Source organism: Protopterus annectens, chromosome 2.part0, assembly GCF_019279795.1.
Source record: "Protopterus annectens isolate FY-2018-M chromosome 2.part0, PAN1.0, whole genome shotgun sequence".
NCBI lineage: Eukaryota > Metazoa > Chordata > Ceratodontiformes > Protopteridae > Protopterus > Protopterus annectens.
Window position 1 is genome coordinate 1,353,825,303 of NC_056728.1, and position 15,778 is coordinate 1,353,841,080.

A 15,778-nucleotide genomic window follows, 5' to 3' on the forward strand; every position below is an offset into this window, starting at 1 on the left:
TGCATCTAATACGCATGAACTGAGATTTAGGGATGTTGCGGATGGTGTGGTTCGGATGCATACTAGAGGCATGTAATAATGTGTTATATTGTGGGTATTTCCTAAACGTTTTAGTACTTAAGGTGTCATCTGCATTACGGTAAACAGTAACATCCAAAAAATCTATAGTATTGATGTTACTTGTACTCATAAATTGAATACCCCAAATATTACCATTAAGGTAATCAACAAATTCTTGCAAGTATATTTCATCCGCTTTCCACGCCATCCAGCAATCATCCAAGTATCGGCGCCAGATATCAATTTCAACCAGGTATACATTATGTGATACATCATAAATCATACATTCTTCAAGGTATGCCATAAACAAGTCTGCATAAATGGGTGCAAACGAAGCTCCCCTTGCTGTACCTTGTAACTGCCAAAAACATTCCTCATGAAAATAAAAAACATTTTTATTGAGTACATGTTCTGCCATAGAGACGAGTAAGGTATTGAAACCTGGTTGATACAAATTAATTCTCTCAAGCCAATATTGTAAAGATTGTAATCCTGCCCAGTGTGGAATACTCGTATATAAGGATTTAACATCCAATGTACACAATAACCACCCCAGTTCTAGCTGTGTATCCTGAATAATTTGTAGGAAGTGCATTGTGTCTTGTAGACGAGCCCTAACTGATGTCAAAAGGGGTTTGAGATACTGTGTTAAAAATGCAGATAGGGGTTCTGTCAAAGACCCGATCCCTGACACAATAGGTCTACCTGGGGGTTTAGTAATAGACTTGTGAATTTTAGGAAGAAGGTATAGGATTTGTTTTTGCAGATCCTTTACAGTAAGATGTTTAACTGTATTTGTACTTATAATACCCTCTTCCTCTGCTAGTCTCAAAAAGGAATCTATTTCTTTCTTAAACACCCCAGTTGGATCAATATGCATTTGCATGTAACATTTAGTGTCTGCTAGTTGTCTTTTCCCTTCATTAAGATAGTCTCCTATATTCATGACCACAACAGCACCTCCCTTGTCTGCTGGCAGAATAACAATATTACGATTCTGCCTAAGTTCTTCCAAAGCTACCTTTTCCATGGGAGAAATGTTTTGGCGCAGAATGTATGATTCATGATGATTAAAATGTAAATCCCTAAGAACGGATTGTTGGAATATCGAGACATGTTTGTTCATAGGCGGTTGAAATTCCGATTTCAGAAACTTGAAATCTTGTTTTCTTTGAGAGATATTATCTGAAAATAATAATTTCAAGTTCAAGTTACGACAAAAGGACAGAACATCATTAACAATAATATGTTCATTAATAAAGAAACTGGGAATAAAACCAAGTCCTTTATTAAGTAATATGGTTTGTACATTTGTCAATTGTACATCAGAGAGGTTCAAAACATTATTAAACCCAGATCCGGTCACTTCAACATTGTTTGTATCAGCCCCTCCATAAGATTGCTTCTTGTGCCTGTATCTATGCTTGCGACCCCCTCGTCGCTGATTTCGATGTCTAAAGGGTACTTAGCATTTGTTTCTTTACTTCTAGGTGATTCTCGATAGTTATTACTGTCATTATCTGTGCATGATGAGTCATCACCTGAGGCACTAATTAAGGTTTTATCAGAAGATTTAAGAATAGACCTAGGCCTTTTCTTAGATTTTGTTCCTGGTGTTCTCTGACCAAAGTTGTTAAATCTGACTGTTCATGATGTATCAAAAGGACGTCCCCTTTGGTAATCAGTACAGTCCCTGTTGAATTTACGTATTTTTCTGTCCTTGGTTTGTTGGTCAAAATTTGCCAAATCTTTGGACAATTTGCTAACACAGGTAGCATATAATGGCTGTGATTCATATTTCTTACATTCTTCACATGAAGTTTTTACTTCCATTAAACTGTTGTCAACCATTCTCTCATAATAGGCTGCAAGGATCTTAACAAACATCATTGATGATTGATGAAGAGCTTGATTCCATTCCTTGGTCAGCCTGTCCTCCGACCTACTGACCAAGGGTTGTAATCTAACTCTTAATCCTCTTGGTGTGATGTCCTTATTAATATATGCCTTAAAAAGCCTGAGGTGCCATATGTTAGCTCTCAAATTTTTAAGATCCTTTTGACGGTTGTTGACCTTGCACGCCATCCCTGCGTAGCATAGTGTTGGTTGTTCTGTTTGTAAGCCAGTTGGCAGCCCATTTCATGATGTAGGGGTTTATGTTCAGACTGGTGAGTTTTTCTATAATTCCCGAGTGGGGAATGGTGTCAAAAGCCTTGGCAAGGTCAAGGTAGGCTGTGTGAACCACCTTCCCTTCATCTATGGCCTTGGTGACTGTCTCAAAGAAGTCAACCAGGTTTAGTAGGCATGATCTGCCCTTAACAAAGCCAAACTGGGTTGGGTCAAGTGTTTGGAGGTTCTCAATGTCTTTGTTAATGAGTTCCATGATGATGTGCTCCATAGCCTTGCAGACCAGGCTAGTCAGGCTTATGGGGCGATAGTTACCAGGGTCAGTTGTGGCCCCTCCTTTGTGGAGCGGAATAACCATTGCTGTGAGCCATTCTATGAGCATGTAGCCTGTGGAGAGGCTGAGGTTGAACAGTGTGTTTAGGTGGGGGGTTAGTTCATTCTGTAGTTCATGCAAGACGCAGCCTGGGACACCATCTGACCCCATTGATGCTGTGCTTTTGGCTTTTGAAAGGGCTGTTTTAATCTGTGCATCTGTGATTTCCAGAACACTACACTTTTCCAGTATTGTTGTGGACTCTTTTGGGGGTGAGAGGGGGGTAAAGTTTGCTAACAGTAATATTCTCCTTGTCCAGCCTAGTGAGTGGGACATCACTCTGCCTGACTATAGAGTTGCCTATTACTAGTGTGTTAGGTATGTTAATTCACCTTAAGAGCTGTGATTGTGCAGCACACTGATTTTGTGTGTTTTATGTGTTGTCTGGTTTGTAACAGGAGGTGCAGGTTTTTTGGGTGTCTGCTTTGAAGGACTCTGATGCTTTTCCAGGTTTTTATTTAGAGCGTCTGAGTATGATTTTGTGTATTTATGTGTATTTTTTACCAGTGCTGGTCTAGTATGTCTATGTGAAGCTGGAGGTGTGGTGCAAGTGTTAACCTTCTCCTCATGACTGCCTGTTCCAGTCTTGAGTGGAGATCTTAGCCTCCAATTTAGCTATATAATTGCATCTCTCGCATATGTTAATGTTTTGTGGTAGGAGGAGAGGGTTGTCTGTGTACATGAGGCAGTTGTAACATTGCCTCACGATAACCAGGTTCACCAGCTGGATTGGAGAGTATACCTGAAATTGCACTTTGGTCAAGCCTGAATAGTAGGGTGAGCTTCTTAGTCACTTGGTTGGTGAGGGGTGAATAATGAGCCTTGCCCTGCTGGGCAATCAAGTGTTGGGGTATATTATTGCTTGCTATTAGGTCTGAGCAAGTGCTGGACTGTAGGATGCTTTTTAAATGCTTAAGTTGAGAGTTAGACTACTTTCAAGGGAAAAACTGAAGAGAAGACTTGGTGGAGCCGAGAATAATTTAGCCCTAGCTAACCAGCGCTGTCCAGACATGCAAAACCATGAAAACGTGGTTTTTACAGCAGGGAAATGAAAGAGATAGAAATTAGCCAAAAATGGCCTATAAACTACAAACTTCTGGGCTGGAACCACTCCTCCAGGGACAGATGGCTGCTCAAAGCTCCCTCTCTCACAGGTGAACAGAGAAACCTCCTTCTATCCAAGTAAGGTATGGGCAACTCAGAAACTTGTAACACAGCCCTGAATTCGGCACTAGCCTGAAAACTGGACTATACTAACTTAGAAAGGTGGGAAACAAGGAAACATTTTTTTTTTGAAAAGATAAGGCAAAAACAGTAAAAAATACACTTAAAACAGCTTTAGATGACTACAAGCAATCAGAAAAGGCTTTTAAACAAATTACTCAATTAACCAGTAAAAAAATCTCAAAACTGAGCCCTGTTCCTGTAGTCTTCAATCAGACAGGTTCTAACTGCACACTCCTACCACTGGGATGCAGGGGATCCTTCTCCAAAAAAGAATATCTGGATTAGTGCTCAAGTTATACAAACAAAGTGAGATTCAGCAGGCCTGAATCTAGTTTATGCGACAGCAAACAAGGCACACCAATTTCAGTAAGAAACAGTTCAAAGATGCAGGCACTAAAAGCCTCTAACCAGAAATTCTCAGCTTGGAAGGGCAGAGTCCAGCCTCTCCTCCCACAAGAGTGCAGACCACAAACCTTCTTAACGTAAAATGACTGGCCTGAAGCCCAAGTACTTAAACCAGAACTAATACACTTTTAGAATAACAGCCACTGAGTCTTCAATCAGCAGTTCCCAACTTAGAAGGATGTAAGCTACCTGTCCTGCTTCAACAGTGCAGACCACAAACGTTCTTAATGTAAAACAGCTAGTCTGAAGCAGAAGTGCTTAAACCAAAAGGCTTAGAATGATAGCTACACTTTAATCAGGTTACTACCAAGCAGTAATAAATACAATTGAATACTTTTAAGAAGGCCTGGATTAGTGCTCAAGTTATACAAACAAAGCTAGATTCAGCAGACCTGGATCTAGTCTATGCTACAGCTAACAAGGCACACCAATTTCAGTAAGAAACAGTTCAAATATGCAGGCACTATAAGCCTTTAACCAGAAATTCCCAGCTCAGAAGGGCAGAGTCCAGCCTCTCCTCCCACAAGAGTGCAGACAACAAACCTTCTTAATGTAAAATAACGGGCCTGAAGCCCAAGTGCTTAAACTAGAACTAATGCACTTTTAGAATAGCAGACACTGACCAGTTCCAAACTTAGAAGGATGTAAGCTACCTGTCCTGCCACAACAGTGCAGACCACAAACCTTCTTAATGTAAAACAACTGGTCTGAAGCCCAAGTGCTTAAACCAAAAGGCTTAGAATGATAGTTACACACAGCAGTAATAAAAACAATTGAGTACTTTTAAGATGACACAAAAACAAAATAAAGTAATAAAGTAGGAAGAAACAGAAATATATTAAAAGCAAAAGAATAAAGTGCAAATTTTTTTTGAGTGACCAAATGAGATGGGCCCAGGAGGAGTATCCAAATGCAAATTTACAAGAGGGGCGGGCAGTTTCAAAGCCACCAAGATTAACACCAAAACAAAAGCTGAGAGGGTGGATGGGAAACTAACTGAAAAAGCAGAGCTACAACTTCCAGCTAGATAGTATTCAATGCAACACAAATAAATCAATTTAAATGCTATATTATTTGAAAAAAGTGCAGATAAAGATTTACTTAAATTCACTTATACGTTCAGTTGATTGCAAGTAGGTCTTAGCCGGACAAAGCTCAGAGTTTAAGCAGAAAATAATCCAAAATGTAAGACTTATATAAGTCAGAAACAGAATATCATTGAAGTTAAACTACCCCCACTTATCATTGGCTATGCAGGAATTCTAACAAACACTAAATTCTAACAAGCATTAACTGAAAAAAACATAGCCAAAACTTCCAGCTAGCTAGTATTCAATGTAACACAAATAAATCAATTCAAATGCTGTATTACTTGAAAAGTGCAGATAAAGATTTACATAAATTCACTTATATATCCAGTTGATTGCAGGTAGGTCTTAGCCAGCCAAAGCTTAGAGTTTAAGCAGAGAATAATCCAACATGTACCACTTATAAAAGGAAGAAAATGAATATCAATGAAGTGAAACTACCCCCACCTATCACTGGCTATGCAGGAATTCTAGCAAGAATTAAATTCCAACAAGCATTACCTGAAAAAACAGAGCCACAACTTCCAGCTAGATAGTATTCAATGCAACATAAATAAATCCATTTAAATGCTGTATTATTTGAAAAAAGTGCAGATAAAGATTTACTTAAATTCACTTATACATCCAGTTGATTGCAGGTAGATCTTAGCCAGCGAAAGCTTAGAGTTTAAGCAGAAAATAATCCAAAATGTACCACTTATATATAGCAGAAACTAAATATCAAGGAAGTGAAAAAAAACTCACTTATCACTGGCAATGCAAAAATTCTAACAAGCACTAAATTCTAACAAGCATTAACTGAAAAAACAGAGCCACAACTTCCAGCTAGATAGTATTCAATGCAACACAAATAAATCAATTTAAATGCTGTATTACTTGAAAAGTGCAGATAAAGATTTACTTAAATTCACTTATATATCCAGTTGATTGCAGGTAGGTCTTAGCTGGCTAAAGCTCAGAGTTTAATCAGAAAATAATTCAAAATGTACCACTTATATAAGGCAGAAACTGAATATCAATGAAGTGAAACTACCCCCACTTATCACTGGCTATGCAGGAATTCTAACAAGCACTACATTCTAACAAGCATTAACTGAAAAAACAGAGCCACAACTTCCACCTAGATAGTATTCAGTGCAACACAAATAAATCAATTTAAATGTTGTATTATTTGAAAAAGAATGCAGATAAAGGTTTACTTAAATTTACTTATACGTCCAGTTGATTGCACGTAGGTCTTCGCCGGCCAAAGCTTGGAGTTTAAGCAGAAAATAATCCAAAATGTACCACTTATATAAGGCAGAAACTGAATATCAATGAAGTGAAACTACCCCCACTTATCACTGGCTTTGCAGAAATCCAAACAAGCACTAAATTCTAACAAGCATTATTTGGAAAAACAGAGACACAACTTCCAGCTAGACATTATTCAATGCAACCCAAATAAATCAATTTAAATGCTGTATTATTTGAAAAAAGTGCAGATAAAGATTTACTTAAATTAACTTATACATCCAGTTGATTGCAGGTAGGTCTTAGCCGGCCAAAGCTCAGAGTCTAAGCAGAAAATAATCCAAATTGTACCACTTATATAAGGCAGAAACCGAATATCAATCAAGTGAAACTGCCCCCACTTATTACTGGCTATGCCGGAATTCTAACAAGCATATACTGAAAAAACAGAGCCACAACATCCAGCTAGAATGTATTCAATGCAACACAAATAAATCAATTTAAATGATGTATTATTTGAAAAAAGTGCAGATAAAGATTTTCTTAAATTCACTTATACGTCCAGTTGATTGCAGGTAGGTCTTAACCGGTCAAAGCTCAGAGTTTAAGCAGAAAATAATCCAAAATGTACCACTTATATATGGCGGAAAGGGAATATCAATCAAGTGAAACTACCCCCACTTATCACTGGCTTTGCAGGAATTCTAAAAAGCACTAAATTCTAACAAGCATTAACTGAAAAAACAAAGCCAGAACATCCAGCTAGATAGTACTCAATGCAAAACAAATAAATCAATTTAAATGCTGTATTATTTGAAAAAAGTGCAGATAAAGATTTACTTAAATTCACTTATACATCCAGTTGATTGCAGGAAGGTCTTAGCTGACCAAAGCTCAGAGTTTAATCAGGAAGTAATCCAAAATGTACCACTCACATAAGGCAGAAACTGAATGTCAATGAAGTGAATCTACCCCCCGTATCACTGGCTATGCAGGAATTCTAACAAGCACTAAATTCTAACAAGCATTACCTGACAAAACAGAGCCACAACTTCCAGCTAGATAGTATTCAATGCAACACAAATAAGTCAATTTAAATGCTGTATTTGAAAAAGTGCAGAAAAAGATTTACTTAAATTCAATTACACGCCCAGTTGATTGAAGGTAGGTCTTAGCCGGCCAAAGCTCAGAGTTTAAGCAGAAAATAATCCAAAATGTTCCACTGATATAAGGCAGAAAGCAAATATCAGTCAAGTGAAACTACCCCTACTTATCACTGGCTATGCAGGAATTCTAACAAGCACTTAATTCTAACAAGCATAAACTGAAAAAACAGAGCCACAACTTCTAGTTAGATAGTATTCAATGCAACACAAATAAATCAATTTAAATGCTGTAATGTACCACTTATGTAATGCAGAAACTGAATATCAATGAAGTGAAACTACCCCCACTTATTACCGGCTATGCAAGAATTCTAACAAGTAATAAATTCTAACATGAATTAACTGAAAAAACAGAGCCACAATATCCAGCTAGATAGTATTCAATGCAACACAAATAAATCCATTTAAATGCTGTTTTTTTTGAAAAAAGTGCAGATAAAGATTTACTTAAATTCACTTATATGTCCAGTTGATTGCAGGTAGGTCTTAGCTGGCCAAAGCTCAAAGTTTAATCAGAAAATAATCCAAAATGTACCACTTATATAAGGCAGAAACCGAATATCAATGAAGTGAAACTACCCCCACTTATCACTGGCTATGCAGGAATTCTAACAAGCACTAAATTCTAACAAGCATTAACTGAAAAACAGAGCCACAACTTCCAGCTAGATAGTATTCAATGCAACATAAACAAATCCATTTAAATGCTGTATTATTTGAAAAAAAGTGCAGATAAAGATTTACTTCAATTCACTTATACGTCCAGTTGATTGCAGGTTGGTCTTAGCCGGCCAAAGCTCAGAGTTTAAGCAGAAAATAATCCAAAATGTACGACTTATAAAAGGCAGAAAATGCATATCAATGAAGTGAAACTACCCCCACTTATCACTGGCTATGCAGGAATTCTAACAAACACTAAATTCTAACAAGCATTAAATGAAAAAAACATAGCCAAAACTTCCAGCTAGCTAGTATTCAATGTAACACAAATAAATCAATTTAAATGCTGTATTATTTGAAAAAAGTGCAGATAAAGATTTGCTTAAATTCACTTATACGTAGAGTTGATTGCAGGTAGGTCTTAGCCAGCCAAAGCTTAGAGTTTAAGCAGAGAATAATCCAAAATGTACCACTTATAAAAGGAAGAAAATGAATATCAATGAAGTGAAACTACCCCCACTTATCACTGGCTATGCAGGAATTCTAACAAGCACTAAATTCTAACAAGCATAAACTGAAAAAACAGAGTCACAACTTCCAGCTAGATAGTATTCAATGCAACATAAATAAATCAATTTAAATGCTGTGTTATTTGAAAAAAGTGCAGATAAAGATTTACTTAAATTCACTTATACGTCCAGTTGATTGAAGGTAGGTGTTAGCCGGCCATAGCTCAGAGTTTAAGCAGAAAATAATCCAAATTGTACCACTTATATAAGGCAGAAACCGAATATCACTGAAGCGAAACTACCCCCACTTATCACTGGCTATGCAGGAATTCTAACAAGCACTAAATTCTAACAAGCATTACCTGAAAAAACAGAGCCACAAATGTATACAAAACTATCTGCAATTATATTTATGCCATGACTCATTCTTCATTTTTAGCTAACTTACTTTGCATGGACTGTCTGTAACTATCTATGACTGAAAAAGGTCTGTAGGGTCCAACTTACCTATTTGTAAAGTAAATAAATAAAACAATTAGTCATGCAAGCAATCAGTCTGTCAATCAACCAGTATTCATGAACAGCAAAGGAACTTTCCTGATGTCCTAGTTAAACTTTAGTGTAGTCTATATGAAGATCACCCTAGGTCTCATCCAAGAAAGGCCATGACCTCTGCTCAATTTGTTTAGACCAACAGACATAAATAAGTTGGAACATACTGTACTTCCTAATGCAGTAAGGCAGTAAGAGTAAAATATGATTTTCAAGGGATGAATCTACCTTCTTGCTCTCTCTCTCTCTCTCTCTCTATATATATGTATATATATATATATATATATATATATATATATATATATATATATATATATACATACACACACACACACATATATATATATATATATATATATATATATATATATATATATATATATATATATATATATACATGTATTGCATGCATCATTCCTCCCAGGCCATATACCCACATATTATCTTATTTGCTGCAAAGACCAGTCCTCATAGGAAATGGTAATTTTACTGTTTAGGTTTATTTATTTCATTTAGTCTGTTAAGAAATGAGAATGAATGCATTGGCTCCTCTTCTAATGATACCCTCGTTGTACTGACAGCTTACTTCTTCAGTTGCACATTATAGATCATTTTATTTTAATAATTATTTTAATCTTAATAACATGTGTATGGTGTTAAAACCTTTATCTTGTCCCATAAAACTAAAAAAGAAGTACATCTAAGGCAATACAAGCATGAGAAGGTAACATACACATCTTAGACTCCTGTCCTTATCCCAAATGCACATGATGTATTCTGTTGTATTTTTTAGTTTTGTCTAATGAATTTTATCTTCTGCATTTGGAATATTTGTGTTCTTTTGTTCAATCTCCCTTTTCCTCTGTTTGTGGTGAAAATTTAGAAAAGGATTATGAAAACAAAGCTAGCTTTTTCATCTTGTCAATATGCTGAATAGTAAAACACAACTTATTAGTTATGCACATATATGTAGGCTTTCCTTGGTCTAGATTTAGCTGTTACACATCTCTCTCTCTCTTCACTTGATTACACCAAATAATTAGTAGTCATTTTATTTATTTATTTATTATTTATTTATTTATTTTACATTTGTTGACCAGGCTAGTCTAACTGGATATATGTCCATTTTTAGTAGAGGCCCGAGGAGAAAAGCTCCGAGACAATAACAAGGACAGAAAAAGGAAACATTTATACAAATAGTCCGCAAAAAAATAGCAATTTACAAAAAAAAAAATAATTGTATAGTCCCCAAGGAAAAAAGTTAAATACGAGAATAATTACATGAGTAAACAATTGATTGCCAGCAAAAAATAATATATATTTTTTTTTACATGTGCATTTAATTATTCTTTAATTTGTATTACCACTGATGGAAGGATAATGAGTTCTTTAGTTATCACATATCACTACACAACTAGTCTCTGTACACCTGCCCTGTCCCTGTCAAGTTGTCTTCCATGATACTTATTACATGCTTTTTTATCTACCTGAATTGCAGTTCACGCAATAACAATCAAGTAAATGTGTTTCTTATGTCTGTCTTTGAGTCAGCAAAGATATTTCTACATTTTACAGTAAAAAATAGTAATCACAATCTACCAGATGTGACCCCCTCAACCACTCTTCTTAGTTCATGAGTTCCATCCCTGTAACAGTCACATCTTAGTACTAAATGAACTCAGCCTTGTAAGTTTAAAGTCCTCCAGTTCAGTAACATAATAATGATCGTTTCTGATTGTTATGTAATTAATTCCTGTTCACATGAAAATACAGGTTGTTGTTGATCAGCTATCATTGTCCCAGACATTGTTTGTCACATATCAGCCACCATCTTTTTCTCTCAAAGGACTCCTCCAGGCATGGCAAACGGATGATATTTTGAAGTTCTGAGCATGAGTTATGCCATCAATGAGGACTACTCATTAGAAGGTCATAGGAGTATTGTCTGCCTACAACCCTGACTACATGCACAGCTTCACTAATTAGACTTATTCACTGGCAGGAATGGTACAGCATGCATCCTTTACGATATCCACTGTTAAACCAAATCTGGGCTCTATTGCTCCTTATTGTGCCTCACATTTTGCAGCCCATCTTTACCTTTTATAGTCAAAGTGAAAGTAAACTTTATTGTCAATCAGATGTACCTAGCAGTGCCAGCTGAATGAAATTTTATTGCTTGGTCCCAGTGCAAGACATAACATGACATATAATTAGAGGGACAATAACAGAGATTCACATGCAGTAATGATAAGAATACTTGACAACCATAAATTTACCACATATTGGACAATGAGACATTAGACAATATTATGCTAGTAGGTATTGCACAGACTAAGAATTACCATTGTGATTTGCTTAGAATATTGCACATCCACATTAGTAGTGTGATAAACTCTGTTCATATTACACATGCATGGAGTGATGGCTCACTCTGGCTATTGCACTAATAGTAGTAGAAGAGATTGTCTAACTGTTCCAGTTATTAAGCAACTGTCAAATAGTTACTATAGACAGTATACCACAGCCTATGGCATATTGATCCTAATATCTACTGTCATGCTTGACATTTGAGTTCAGCGGCCTTATGGACAGAAGGAAGAAACCCCTGTTCAGTCTAGATGTTTTGCAGTGTAAGCTCCAATACTGTCTACCTGAGGAGAGGTGGAAGAACATGCCATGCACAGGATAGGTGGGGTCTTCTATTATCTTCCTAGCTCTTCCCACATACCTAGTGTCAGGCAACTCATTCATGGATGGGACCGAAGAACCAATGATTTTTTTCCCTCTGCTTTCACTACCCTCGGGAGAGCCTTGTGGTCAGATGCTTTGCAGTTTCTGTATCATCTGATGATGGTATTAGTGAGGATACTCTCAATGGACCCCTATAGAAGGCTTTGAGGATGGTCTGTGCCAGGTTTGCCTTCCTCAGTTACCACAGAAAGTGCAGACATTGTTGTGCCTTCTTCACTGTGTGGTTAATGTGAGTCATCCAGTATAAGTCATCGGAGATATGCATCCCCAGAAACTTGCTACTTTTGACTCTTTTCACTGCCACCCCCTTAATCTCCAGAGGTTGAATTACTTCCTGTTTCCTGCTGACGTCCACTATTAAATCTTTGGTCTTACTTACATTTAAGACCAGAGTGTTGCAGTCACACCAGCCTATCAGATGCTCCACTTCTTCCCTGTAGGCTGTTTCCTCTCCATTCCTGACAAAACCTACAACAGTGGTATCATCCGCGATCTTGATAATTTTGTTGGATTCATGCTTGACCATGCAGTCATGCGTCAGCAGGGTGAATAGTAGAGGACTCAAGATGCAGCCTTGTGGGACACCCATGCTCAGTGTGATACTCTTTGAACTGTTATTTTCCACACATGCTTTCTGGGGTCTGTTGATAAGAAAATCCAGTATCCAGTTACATTGGAGGTGTTGATGCCCAGCTGGATCAGCTTTGATATTAGATTCTGGGGGATGACAGTGTTAAAGGTGGAACTAATCGATGAACAACATTCTGACATAGCAATTATTGTTCTCTAGAAGTGCCAAGGATTCATGAAGTGCTATAGCTATTGAATCAACCATGCAGTGGTTAGATCTATAAGCAAACTGTAATGTGTCCAGTGTTGCAGGTAGATTTGAAAAGATATGATTCTTGATTAGCTGCTCCAAACACTTCATTACCGTAAATGTAAGAGCAACTTGTCAATAATCATTTAAACTTGTTAGTTGAGATTTCTTGGGCAAGGGGATGATTGTCATATTTTTGAAGCATTTAGGTAGAATGGTTAGACGCAGGGAGATATTGAAAATATCAATTAGTACAGTGGATAGTTGAGTGGCACATTCTCTAAGGACCTTCCCCATAATATTATCAGGACCAGGTGCTTTTCTTTGGTTTACTCTCCTCAGGGCCTTCAGAACATCTGATGTGCTTAGGCATAGCACATCATCACCCTGTTCGACAGGTAGCTTACTTGCCACAGTGTTGTTATCCATGTCGAATCTGCTGAACTAGGTGTTTAGTTTATTCAGAAACTCTGTATTGTCATCACATGGGGAGGATAAAGACCTGTAGTTAGCTATTGCTTGTATGCCATGCCCGAGACAGCTGGAGTCCCTTTGGTCAGAGAAGTGTCTCTAAATTTTACATCCGTAGGTCCTCTTTGCCTCTTTTATACTTCTGCTAAGATTTGCTCTAGCCTCTCTTAGGGCATCCTTGTCCTTTGATTTGAAGGAGGCATTTTCTGCCTTTAAGAGCTCATATACTTCACCAGATAGCCCAGGTTTCTGGTTTGCATGCATGATGATGTTTTTGATTACTTTTACATCACCAACACATTTTGAAATGTAGCCCATCACTAATTTCTGTATACTCCTCCAGGTCTATATGTTGGTTCTTCTCATCTGCCTCTCTCTCTAAACACCAACCAGTCCATGCATTCAAAGCAGTCCTACAGTGTCGAGACTGGTCCCTCAGGCCATATCCTTACTTGTTTGGTTGCTGGTTTGCCCCTATTTAGCAATGGTTTATCTGCAGGAAACAACATGATGGCCAGATGGTCTGAGTTGCCCATGTGTGGATAAGATCCTGCTTTGTAGGCCAGCTTTACATTTGTGTACACGTTATCCAGAGTGTTGTCCCCTATTGTTGCAAAGTTCACATGCTGATGGTAGTGGGGTAATACAGATTTTAGGTCAGTCTGATTGAAATCACCTGCAATTATATGAGAAAACTTTGAGTTCTTATTCTGCAGGTCATTTAGGGACAGATGCAGAATGCTTAATACCTCTTTGGTTATTAGCACTAGAAGGAATGCAAACAGCTGTTAAGCTCACTCCATTGAACTCCGTACATAAGTAGAAGGGTCTTCATTTTATTGATATGAACTTGATGTTTTCTGAGCAGTGAGAGGCGATTATTTCACAGTTTGTACACTAGCTGTTGTTGATACACACACACTTCCTCCATGAGATTTGCCACACAGAGACGGAATTCTATCAGCACAAAATAATGACATGTCCTCTACATATATTGTGCCATCATTTATATTGGAGTTCAGCCAAGTTTCAGTGAACACAAGTAAACAGCTATTTCTCACCTTAGTTTGTGTGGAAAGATCCATCTTTAAGTAGTCCATCTTGCTCTGCAGTGAGTATACATTTGCCAGCAGCATGGAAGGAAAGAAGTGCAGGCCTGTGTGGATTTGTTTTTAGTCTGAGCTTAATTCCTGTTCTAGAGCCTCTCTTTCTTGATTGTTCACATCTTTTCCTTTTAATGTAGTTACCATGTCCTATTGTTGTCCTGCTTGACAAATTTCTGCAGTTTCTATTGTGTTCCAGTAAGATTCACAGCTGTAAGGAGTTCCTGTAGTGTATTTGACTTTACAGGCCTCACAGCAAGTGGCTCTCCAAACATACAGCATGGCATGATTTGAAAATGGATTTCTAAGAGATTCTCAGCACTGTAGTTAAACACACCTTCATTTCTTGTGATTATATCTGTTTTGTTGTTGTTTCTGATGAAAAACAAGACAAACAGTGCACATTCCTGTGGGGATCCGAAGCAGCCGCTGCCACACAGGACACCGGCATTTATTTTATTATACATGTATATATATATATATATATATATATATATATATATATATATATATATATATATATATAAATAAATATATATATATATATAAATAAATAAATATATATATATATATATATATATATATATATATATATATATATATTTATAGTAGTTTAATTCCCCAATACCGATGCAGTTTTGACATAAGTTTTGACATACAGATGTGTGTGGTATTTGGAGTGATTTTTTGTGCTGGATTTAGGTCTAGCCAAAGTGCTGTAATAGGTGTTCAAAATAAATGTCTGCTTTAAAAAATCTGTGCTGTAATGTGCATGCCAAATCCAAGGGTGTGACTATGCTGGACACATATAATGCAGATAGAACAAAGATAAAGAGCACAGGAACAGATGAACTCTACTGGGCACAGAATCACAGGGACCATAACAGTCGTAAGTAGACACAGTTAAAAGTTCTTGCCTCCTTTTATGAGTACTTAATTGTGCTCACCATCCAAATGAAGCAGGGTTGTACATGATAAACCTGGTGTAAAATTGTGTCCACCATCCAAATGAGGAAGGGTCGTCCATGATAATCCTGGTATAAAATTGTGTCCACCATCCAAATGAAGCAGGGTCGTACATGATAATCCTGATGTAAAACTGTGTCCACCATCCAAATGAAGCAGGGTCGTACATGATAATCTTGGTATAAAACTGTGTCCACCCATCCAGTCATTAAGACTAGCATTAAAGGCAGACAGAGTAGTACTGTGCTTGACCTATGATGGTAT